The sequence below is a fragment of the Hyaena hyaena genome, unplaced genomic scaffold (assembly GCF_003009895.1).
Source record: "Hyaena hyaena isolate Hyena2069 unplaced genomic scaffold, ASM300989v1 scaffold_2020, whole genome shotgun sequence".
NCBI classification, from domain to species: domain Eukaryota; kingdom Metazoa; phylum Chordata; class Mammalia; order Carnivora; family Hyaenidae; genus Hyaena; species Hyaena hyaena.
The window spans coordinates 51,852-63,851 of record NW_024082656.1 but is presented as its reverse complement, the minus strand read 5'-3'; the positions used below and the strand labels follow the sequence as shown (position 1 = coordinate 63,851).

At 50.8% G+C, this 12,000-nt stretch overlaps 1 protein-coding gene across 4 annotated transcripts in view; it reads right to left on the bottom strand.

Moving 5' to 3' along the window:
* The window catches only part of EDAR (ectodysplasin A receptor), an 83,238-nt gene that overhangs the window by 29,520 nt on the left and 41,718 nt on the right, over positions 1-12,000 (bottom strand). The gene's annotated exons all lie outside the window — the stretch shown is intronic.

The following is a 12,000-nucleotide window of genomic DNA, read 5'->3' as shown; positions in this document are numbered from 1 at the left end:
ACAGCGTGAGCAGGGGAGGGTCAGAGAGAGAGGGAGTCACAGACTGAAACAGTCTTCAGGCTCTGAGCTGGCAGTCAGCACAGAGCCCGACGCGGGGCTTGAACCCATGAACCGCGAGATCATGACCTAAGTGAAAGTCGGATGCTTTAACCGACTAAGCTACCCAGGCGACCCTCTAAGAACAGGTTCTTGTCAGAGTGGTTAAGGGAGTGCATAAGTCCAACTACTTGATTTTACAGCCGAGACAGCTGAAGCCCAGAGAAGGTAGTGACATGTCCAGGGTTACACAGCCACTAAATGGGCAGAGGGTGGCTGCGGCCCAGGCGTTTAGATGCTTTAGCCAACTGCTAAATTAATGCACTGCTTTGAAGGAGGAGGTATTGCTTTTCACTTTTCCATTTTCAGACTGGGGGGCCTGTGTTTCTAACTGAAGGCAGTTTTACTTGGGAGCCTGACTGTACAAAGATACATGACGTGATACACAGAAGTAGGTCTGGAGTGATATCCACTAAGATTTTTTTTGGCAGGAGTGAAATAGGGTGGGAATGACTATGGACCATGTGGGTTATAGGGAACGCTCCCTTTCCACCAGTTCCTACTGTCAGAGTGATGTACTTGTGAACTTTGTGACCAGGAAAAAAGGCAATAAAGACATTTCGCTTTGGGAAGAAGCATCTGATTACTCTGAGAACAGGCTAAAAAGGATGTCCCAAGGGTGATTCCAGAGACAGGAGCCCACTGGCTACAACTGGGTGAGGAGTGGGGAACGGGGCAGGGTCTTGGGAGCCTTGGATCTTTCATGTCCCTGCTCACCTTGAGGTGTTCTCACTTGTGAGTAACATTGGTGGGGAGGCTTTGGGAAAGGGTTAGGTTTCCAGAATCTCTTGAAGAGATACAAAAGCTGCCCCTTCTCTCTTTCTAGCAGGCTTGCTGTCTTGCAATTCAGTGCAACGTTTACTTTTGAGACACACTAAATGGACTGAGGCAAGATTAAAGTATCCAGCCACCCCAGCAGTGAACTTCTGGGTGTTTTCCTTCTAGCAATGGAGCAAGCTGGGACAGGCAGGAAGGGAGGCAGAGGGAGGTGCAGCCTGCAGTTCTGCCAGGTGGGGCAGGGAAGGTACAAAAAAGCCTGAACAGGAACTTAGGAACCAGCTCCCTGCCTGACAGCCCAGCTTCATGATGGTGGCTGCCCAGCCTTTGCTTCAGGATGGTGGGTAGCAGAGCTGGGTTTCCATGGGGTCTGCAGACCGGGCAGAGGTTCTTCCCAGGAGGGCTGCAGCTCTGGAGGCCTTCCAAGAACAATACTAAGGGTTTCTAATGTAATTGGCTTCTAATTATAGCTGAGCCTGGGAGGGCTTCCCTGTAAATACTGAGGAGGGCTGGGCTGGGTGCACTGGAGTGTCAACCTGGAGCATTTATTGAAAGGTTCATTAAAGATGTTCCGAGGCCAACCCAAGAAGACAGAAAAGAAAAACATACACAAGGCAAAACAAGGTCTGTGGTGTTGGATGCATTTCTATCACGATTACCAATTCTCAAAGAAGGTAATTGGGCTAGGGGGAGGAAGGCAAGGGCAGCCCTCTGGTTAGTGTTCCATTTCCAAGGTCTGACTTCTCTTGAAGCTCTGCACTTTGGAGGCATCCTGGCCTGGGAGCAGGTGGGGCCCAAGCTGCTCCCAGCAGTGACTTCCTGGTTTTTACTTTGGGGACCCCAGTGTCCTAAGCAGGGCAGTGACCTTGTCTGCCAGCTGTCAGGGGTGCCAGTGGAAGGACCTGAGCCCCTACAACTCTGACAGTGATGGAGAAATGGAGGTGGCCCCCAAACATCTCTTCCCACAGGTGAATCCAGCTACCACCCAGTCTCATGGACACCTTTTGTTTCCTAGTGCTTATGGCCACTTTCATAACAGCATGGAGACCCGTAGCCAGGTGAGCCCTTTGCAGGAAAGCTCTGCCTGCCCGACCCTCGTTCACCACTTCTGCTTTCCACAGAATCTACCATTCTTTCCTCAGCACCATTTCCTCCTAGAACAACAACACAACAATGGAAATGACATCTGACAATTGTGGACCTCTGACCCCTGCCCAGGCATTGTTCTGACTTAACCCTTACCGCCCCTCTATGAGCTGTAACTCAAGGGTTGGGGAGAACAGGTTGGAACTGTAGGCCCATGTGCAGAGATGAGTGCGGCTAAGATTACTGGCCTGTTTTGTTTCCTTTCCATCCTGTGACCTCAGCCTGCAGTCCCAGACCTGCCATTAACCAAATACGAAAAAAAAAAAAAGGGTAGTGATTAAGAGCAAGGGCTGAATCACATCTTGGCAAGTTATATAGCCTCTCAGTGCTTCAGTTCCCTTATCCATAAAACAGTCATAAGAGGAATGCCTACCTCATATGGGGAGGAAGGGAGGCCTATGTATTCCTGAACTTGAACTTGGCTTCCCCTGCTGTGACCATGACCTCAGCTCCAGCCTGGGCATTTCTGGCACATGGTTTCCTTATAACATCCTCACTTTATGGCAAGACGGCTGACACCAAGCAGGCTGACCTCTGGAGACCTGGTCTGAAAGGATGCTCTGGGAACGGTGGTTGGGACCCTGCTTCACAGTGCTCCAGGGAGAGCTTGGTGCTTGACACAAAACCAGAAGATTCAGGATGGCTCTCAGAAGTGTGGCCCTTAAGAAGCTTGTGGTTTGTTAACCAGGAGAGTTGGATGAAGCTGATATATATCAGCACTGAGGTTTCTTTCAAAACTATGAAGCCTCTCCAGTCCTGGACTAGAGGTGGGGAACTCACAGAATGAGGCCCACCGTGCTCTCCAGGTGACTGGAGAGTGAAGGCGCCAGATGGTCACCCACACTTTGAGGGATAGAGGTCCAAGATGCTCAGGGCACCCCATGGTGTGCAGGGAAGAAAGGGCCTGATTTTCAGTTTTTGGCTAGTTTAGTGAAATAAACACTCTTACCATGGCCATTTCAGCCATTGATTGAAGCCACCCATGGAGACCACGACTGGGAAGAAGCTTTGGAGGGGTAGGCAGGTGGCTAGGCAGGAGGCACTTGACCCATTTTTGGGGAGATCAGGGCAGGCAGAGTCTCATCTAAGTCCTAAAGACTAGGCAAGAGTTTGCTTGGAAAGAGGTGGGATAAAGGTCTCCTAGGAAGTGGAAGTAGGGGGCCCAAATGGCTAGAGGCGAAGCCACTGCTGGACCAGAGGGCTGAGCATGGGCTCAGATGATGGCAGCAGGTTGCCATGGGCCTCATGCAAAGGCTGTGCAATGCAAAGAGAGAGTGGCGGGACCAACTAGCCATTGCAGTGACAGAAGTGTCACTCTGGCCAACTCTGGCAAGAAGTGTATGTCACCCAACACACACACAGACACACAAACACACACACCAACTCACATGAAACAGCATCTATACTTGCAGAACACAATGGACTGTGATCTACTCCATCCTACTATTTTTATTCCAACAGAACAACGGCAGTGGCTGCAGCCCATGGCAGTGATCAGGAAAACCATCACTGGGGCATGATCGATAATCTGAAAACCACTGACTTAGATGAAGACAAGGCAGGAGGCAGGAAGCCTGAAAGATGCTGATGGTGGCCTGACCTTAGGGGGACAGATGGTGGAGAAGAGGGCATGGAGGGGCCAGGACTAAGGAGTCAGAGCACCGAGTTTGGCCCAGGTCTCCGCTTGGCTGCTGGGTGCATGGGAGGCATGTGAGGCTCTTGCTGAGCAGGGACGGACGCAGGTGGGAGGTGTCACAACTGTGAACACATTATAGAGCCCAGAGGGCCTCCAAGAGGAGGCAGTCTCTGACAGCTGCACATATGAGCTGAGCTTGTGAGAAATATCTGAGCAAGGGAGAGATGTGGCTGTCACAGTGTCAAGGCAGGCTGGGTTCTATTGGACCATCCCTTGCAGTCATGCGGACAAGGATTTGTTCATGATAAAAGGCCCTAGTCTAGGCCTCGGGAAGGGGTGGAGACCCCATTCTCAGGTGCCTTCCTTTCTCTGGACAGAAAAGTGCCAGGGTGGAGACCACTGGATCACTTCCTCTGCTCCAGGAGCCTTTCTGGAACTCAGGAGAAAGCCAGGTTTCCTGCAGATGGGGAACCATGTCCTTTTGGCCCGCAGGGAAGGAAACGAGGGGCCAGCAGACACCACGTCTGGCAAAACTTTAAGGAACACTTGCAACTTTTCTGTAAGTTGGAGATTATTTCAAGATAGAAAGTTAAGAAGGGACATTACATTCCAACACATGGCTACTCCTCTAAACGCAGCTAACTGAGAGGTGAAGAAGAGGGTTGCTTGTTTGGATATAAATTGCTCATGACAGGTGTTCCAGAGAAGCCAGGAAGAGAGGCCTGTGCTTTTAGCTGCATGTGAGGCAGGACCGTGTGAACACAGAAGCTGTGGGGAGTGGCAGAGCTGTGGCCTCCCCTGGAGGCGCTCACAGGCCCACGTAGCCCGAGACCCTGGCACCGAGTCCCCACCGGGGCAGAGGGTGTAGGGACTCCACATGCTGGACCGTGCCAACCTGCTGCCTTGGGCCTCTCCAGCGGTATAGCCTGTGCTCACTCTCTCTCTGAGGCCAGGTGCACCCGTTTCCTCAATCTCATTTATTGATGCCGGCACCCAGGATCCACCATCCTCCTCACCGGCACTTCTAGAGTGCTGGGCACCTCCCAGACACTAGGCTGGACACTTCAACCTGTATTAACCACCTAATTCCTCACCACTGCTGGGCTGGTGGGGACTTCCACAACTCCATTTACTTACAAGCCAAGGCACAGAGAGGCTGTATAACTTGCTCAAGGCTGTGCAGCGATGGGGCAGAGCCAGGATTTGAATCTACAGTTTGTCCCTACAGCCTGCCCCTACTGCTCACCACTGCCCTTCTGTATGTAAGTAAACATGTTCCAGAGTACCCACCATGTAGGCAATTTTTTGTGTGTGTGTGTTCTAAGGGAATGACAAGGTTTGCAGGACTCTGGGCTCCCTTAGGGGCCGTCCTCATGAGGTTTTGCTTTCTTGTGCTGCTGCTTGGTACTCCTATGACTCCTCAGGGGGCAGCACACACTCTGTGAAAATGGAGTAATTCAGCCCCCTTCTAACTGAGTGATTGCTCTGAGGAATCCAGGAGACCCCAGTGTGACAGAGTTGAGTGGGCTTGGCAACACCACGAAAGTAAAAGGTGACAGCGTTCTTAAGAAACAGAGGTCACAGTGACCGCTGTGTGACAGCATCTCAGGCTGCAGGAGGGGGTTTGACTTTCTTAGCTCTGAGTTACTGTGGGGATGGCTGGGAGTTACTGCCATCTCCATGAGTGGCTTAGAAAGAGTAATAATGCCTTCTTCCTTAATAGCATTTGACAGTTTCAAATGCTCTCTTCTACATTGCTTCCTACAAGCATCATTAGATAGCAGGGCTCCCATGTTTCAAGAGCAGGGGCTCAGGAAGTTTACACAGGTTGTTAGCACTCAGGGCTGGCAGCTCCAGGTGGGGACCCTGCTGGCGGAACCCAGCCTGCTGCTCATCTGACAGCAGTAGTGGTCTCCCCAGGAGATGACACCCTGCCTTGAGCTCTCAGAGGTTTCCTGTGGTATCCCCACCCATCGATAAGGCTGCATGCATGGCAGAAGGATTCTGCGTGTTTGTGTGTCAGGGTCATGGGCCTCGCCTTGGGGATGGGACAACTCGTAGTCCATGTGAGGTGTGAAAGCCCTCAGCATCAGAGGGGTAAGAGGCTGTCCGTGGTCCTCAGGCCGTTGCTAGCTCTGCCCTTTGCCTGTGACTGCCGAGCTTCGGACACCAAAGGTACAGGAGTGGTGTTCCCTTCGCACAGCCATATGCAGACTGGGCCTTGCCTCCAAGTCTGAGGTTGGCCTAGATATTCTGGTAAGGTGGAAATAAAGTAAAATCACCACTGAGAGCGGTGTCCATGCAGCCTTGCTACCCAGGTGGGGCCTCTGGGGCAGCTGCGGCACCATCCGGGAGCTGGCTGCAGTGCCGAATATCAGATCCCTGCAGCCCTGCAGCATCAGAATCTGCTCTTTCAGCCAGCTCCTTGGGTACTCTGTGTGCATGGGGAAGCGTGAGGAGTGCGGGTCCTATGGCCTCCCAGTGACTTCATACTTGGGCCATGTTTGAGTCCCCCTGGCAGATCCAGGAAAGGGCTCCTTCTGGGTCTCTCCTTCCTTAAATTCTGACCCTCTCCCAAGGGCCAAATTCCATCTTTAGCCTCACCCTGCCCAGCACTGTGCACTAGACACTGGGATTTCTTTGCTTTCTTTTGTTCGTTCATTCACTCATGGTTTATTCAACAGTGACCGTGAGCTGCTACTGTGTAGAGGGACTCTGGGGATGGTGACAGACAGAAAGGTTCCTGCTCCATTGCATCTTCATCTGCCCCGGACACAGATACAGCACACAAAATGACACAAAACTTCAGGCCACTTCCTGCATTTCTAAGAGCCACTCCCTCGGGTCTAGCTTCATGCTGGGCTATAATGGGGTTCAGGGCAGGCCACCCCTCAATTTGCCGCTTTGGCATACTGCATATTTTAAGTTACTCAAGAAACAGCTGGTGCAAGGAGGACGCTCTGACCCTCCTCTGTCCCCCTGAAAGCAGGAGATAAATCTCCCATGTGAAAGGTGCCCTCCCTGCACCTGGAGGTGGGGACATCCTCATCATCAGAGTCAGGAATTCAGGGCTAAGAAGATTGTGTACACAAGCCCTGGTTTGCTTCACACCTTTACCACCCCAAGTCCAAACTCCCTTGTCTTCTCAATTCCTCACTATTTACCATTTCTCTGCCAAAAAGGTACAAAGCTACTTGCTTTGGTCACTTGAGTCCCATATTTTTATGCACTCCTGTATGTACAAAATTAAATATTTTTCCCCTATTAATCTGTCTTCTGTCAATTTACTTATCAGACCAGCCAAAGAACTGAAACAGGAAGAAGGTAAAAGTTTTCCTCCCCTATGGCAGTTTGCCCTTGGGATGACCTTTGCCCTCACCAGGCTAGTTCTGCCTCAGTGGACTCCTGTCATCACAGTGGCCTCCAGGGCACAACCATAGGAGGGAGGCCACGCTCTGTTCTAGTCATCACCTTTGGAATACAGAGAGTCACTACTGGGTACAACTGACAGTTGAGTTTTGGTGGCTTCACCTTCTTGATCCAGTTGCTCCCCTTCCCCGGCTCCATCTGACCCATCTGACGCCTCCGACTATCAAGATGCTGCCTTTCCCCTAAAGGCTGTTTCTCCCTGGGAAGGTGGTATAAGCCACACCTCAGGCACTGTCTGCCCTGAATCTGTGGGAAGGGGCAGAGGAGTGGGGCTGGGGAAGCCTTTGTAGGAATGAGGCCTCCTGAGTTACCTTTTAAAGCACGTGGGACATGGGTCTCTCTTGTTCCTGGCCCCTTCTACCTCTCCAGCATGCTCACTTGTCAGAGAATTCTCAGAAGGCGGTGCTGGCTGACTATTCACCCTCATCCTCATCTGGCCGCAGCGACTGAGGACAGAGGTCCCCCCAGTCCCCTGGGCACAGTGCTGTCCTTGTGCCCCATACCGCAGGATGGGGCATGGGAGACAGATGGTGAGGTCTGTGGCCAGCCCATCCTGGTCCTCAGCACAAGTGCTTTGTCGAGAGGCAAGGTGCTGGCAGCTGCCTGCGTTCTGGGGAGGCGGTTCCCTGCTCCCTGCCCACCCAACACTACCCTCTCCTCCCCGGCCTCCCACATTCTCCTCTCCCACAGAAGGATGGCTGGGGCAAGGCTGCTGGTGGCCTCCTCCCCACTCATCCACAGGATTCCTAGCTCCCCAGACTCCCCCAGAAAGGCCTCCACTTCCCACCAACAGAGGCAGACTGTCACTCACCCTCCAGGAGCCAGTGGAGGTCGTTATCAGAGCAGCTGAAAACACTTCCATTTGATGTGATTTATGGCTCTCAGGAAGACCCCCCCCCCCCCCGTCTCGTCCCCCATTCCAGTTGGATCATGCTAATTAATGCTACATTGTGAAGAGGTGAACTCATTGTATTTCACTTCTGTTTGAGTCAAGTCTGTCTCACTGGAAAGCCTGGAAGACATCTTGGAATGGGCCATCCCATTGAAGCAGGTGACTGGGACCTGACTGTCACACCAACCCATAGGAAGAGCCCGGAGCTTGCCAGCTTGGAGTTCTTAGTGATTTTTTAAGGAGCTCCCCTCCCCATTTCCATTTGCACAGTCCTGCAAATTAAATGGCCTGTCCTGTTCTTAGCCACACAGGGCCTGACTGCTGGGCTGACCTGCCCAGGAAAGTGCAGCCAGGGGTCAGAGAAGCATAAGAAAAGGGGCAGAGGCGCTAACTACTTGCCAAGACTGACAGGTGCCTCCCTGCCTCCCAAGGCTCAGAAGCAGAATCCCAGAGGGACAGAGAAGGAAGGCTGAGAGAAGTCCCTGCAATGCAGTGCATTTAAATCACAGCGTATGAGGGCTTTAAAGGGCCAGTCTCCATTCTTGCTCTGAGAAATCTGCACTTAGAGCTCCGAGGTGAAGGTTTCAGGGCCATGACGGGGTAAGTGACCTTCACCAGCATCTCTGGGGTGGGGACAGTGTCCATATATTCTCTGAAGGATGTGATTTTGATTGAAAAGATATATACATCATATGTTGTATATATACGTGTATGTAATACGCATGTGTGCATGTGTGTGTATACAGAACAATTATTTTCTAAGGTCAAAGATCTTTCCTTGTCTGTTGGAGGCACTGTGCTCAGGGGCCACCAGGCTGCATCCACTAGATTCACCCCTGGGACAGGCCTAGGGCTCCAGTTTTTGCCTCAGGCCAGCCTGTGATGGCCTAGCCTGGATGAGACGCCATTGGAGGCTTTCGTCAGAAGACGTTCATCTGATAGCTGTACTGTAAAAGGGTCAACAGAGCACAGGGTTGGTGGGTTCTCAAGGGGGAGCAGGAGGAGTGGTGTTCCCAGAGTTTTGGGGCAGGCGGGGAGGAGGCAATGGGAGAGGGGTAGCTGGGTATGAAGGCCCGAGGAAGTCTACCTGCTCTGCTGGCAAAGCCACAGAGGGCAATGCTCCCCCGCCCCACCCCCGCCACACTCCCCCCACAACAGGAGACCTGCCAGCAGCTGAACCCTCAGGGAGTGCCTGCCCACAAGATGCTGACAAAGGCTCTACTGATTTGAGTTGAAGGTTGAAAATTAGAGGCCCCAAGCTTTAAGTTTTAATTGAAATAATACTCAGAAAACAGACATTCTTGCACAAATAAAAACAACACATGACATTTATTTTTGACAATTCTAGCTTTTTCTTTGAAGCATCACTACTCATACAAATAAGCGCATCAAACTATTCCAGATTCTGTGGGGAGCCTTCACGCCTCAGCAGCAGAATTCGGAAAGGCAGCCCAGAGCTAGGAAAACTAGTATTTTGGACATTTCTGTTCACATCAGATCTTTCTGTTTGCCTTATCCTTTCCTGTCAGTTTTCATTTTCCTACGTAGAAACCAGTGCTGATGGTAATGGTTTATGAAGTGCTGTAGACATCCATGGCCTAAGAACACTCCCTCAACACCAAAATTATTATTGTTGTTTGTCAGACTAGGCCCAGGCTTCTCAGAATACTAATTACATTATTAAGCAGGTGCTTCTGCATTTGTTCAGTGAGAGCTGGGGCCGGAGCCCAAAAGAGGAGGGACACTCTCTCCTGTATTTGGAAAGGACGTGGCGCTTGCATGCTACTGCAGTCTTGATGGCTGGCTCATGAAAATAACATGGCCAGAAAATATACATCTGGGAAGTTCTGAGGGAGAGCAATTATCCTTATCCAGAGCTCCTGCTGTAAAGATATGTGCTCGCAGTTTCATTCCTATTTCATTTAATGCCTCAGAGCTGAACAGATCTTGTAGAAGTGATAAAGCCAGGTGAAGCTTTAAAAAGAGTCCCTATTTTATTGCCTTACCAAAATCAACAGAAGGCATTTTTAGGGTGAAATCAGGAAGGTTATTGTAACTCGAATCATTGCTTTAAATTACCTAACCAAGTTTTCCTAGGGCTCTTATATAAGCATATAAACATGAAATTTTGTTAAGACATAGTACCAGCCACCCTCCAGCCCTTCAATGTGCATGCCATCCAGCCTTCCATCTGTCTAATCTGTCCTTCCATCCACCCACCCAGCCATCTGTCCAGCCACCCTCTCCAGTCATCCAGCCATGCATACAGTATTTACTAGACACCTACTCTGGACCAGGCCGAATAAACAAATTGACACAGTCCTTGCCCCAGTGGTGTCTCACAATACAGTGGACACGGGGAGTGGACAGCCAGACCCAGGCAAGGGAGAATGGCCTTGGCTGAGCCAGGAATCCACGGAAAGGGAGAGGAAGGAGGATGGGCATGGGCTGAAGCTTGGGGAGGGTGTGCCTCACTGGGGCCACTGAATGTTGCAGGGCATTCCCTCCAGGTCACTGCTCCTGTCCTCTTCTCTGAACAACAGACAAATGAGCTACTTCCTAAACTGCATTCTGACGAAATCAAGATCTCTTTCTTGTTTTCTACCAAGAGGCTACCGTACCAGGTTTCTTACAGCTCATAGTCCTTATTTCTTTGCTCTCACCAGCTCAGAAGATGTTTGGAAAGCAACACTTTCAGTTCACCCCATTATTCCCAAATATGGCCATTCTTCTTGAGTCAGGATCCACTAGAGAACCTTTGGTTGGCACCTTAAAACTGTTCACTGTGTTAGGGAGGTGAGGCTCAATGCATGGATTTATTTGAAGCATGCCAATATTACCTAACAGCACAACCAAAAGGAGCACATAATAAACAATTACCGGAAGACACACTAGGAGAATCCCAAGCCATGTCCGCCAAGTAAAAGACATTAATTTGACACTGAAGATATCCTTTAAGTAAAGGAAGTTGAAGGAGATAAACCACTTATTGGCACTGGGATCAATAGATCCTAAATTAGCTACAAAGCCGAGGCAAGCAATGAGGCAAGAAGGATCTAAAAATTGTTGCTATTATTATTTGCCCCCGAGGGGCCCTCAGACAGCCTGCTGCTCTCTGAGGATGGTTATTGTGGGTAATTGAGACGGCTCCCACTTGGGTGGTAGAAGCCAGGCAAGGGGGCCTCCCAGATGGCTGTCTGAAAGGAAAGGTGAGCCGAGGGTGTGCAGAAGGCAGGCCAAGGGCATGCAGCTCCTCCGTGTCTCCACCCCCACCGCACCCCCAAGCCGCTCTACCCTCCATGCTTCTCTTTGAAGTCTGAGCCCAGAGAGACAAGGGGGCCTCTTAGCGCAGAGGTGGCCATTGCTGGCCTTTGCACTCCAGGCTCTCGGGTGGCCCTGAGCCTCAGACAGACGCTGGAGATAAAGGCTGTTAGGCCTGTTTTATTCATCTTCTGTAGCAAAAACTTAACAGTGCCGTCACACAACATGCATGTAGAGTTAGGCGCAGAGCAAGAGAGAAGCTGCTTCTGAGGCAGTGCGCTCCATCACTGCACATGCGTGATGTGCTGCACACACTATGGCCCACGTGTGGACAGGCACATCCAAAGGGGATGAGTTCAAAATGATTAAAGCCATGTTCTCAGACTCTGCACGTCTCCTAAGAAACGATGGTTTATTGTTCTGGTTAATGGCACGTATTTTTATGTTCTTATTGTTCTTACTTTTTAAAAAAAAATCAGCTTTCTTAAGGTATATTTAACTCACAGTAAAATCCACACACTTCCAGGGCACAGGTGGTGACTTCAACATGTAACCAGCACCCAGTTGTGATACTGAATGCCTCGTCACTTCCCAAAGGTCTTGGTGCAACCCTTTGCCATCAGCCTTTCCCTGCTGGGCCACTTTTGATCGCTATGGATGAGTTCTGCTTATTTCAGCTCTCAGGAGTGCAGTCACGCTGCACATGCTCTTTGTATCTGGTTTCTTTCACTGAGCAGAATTACTGTGGGAAGTTCCTCTGGGT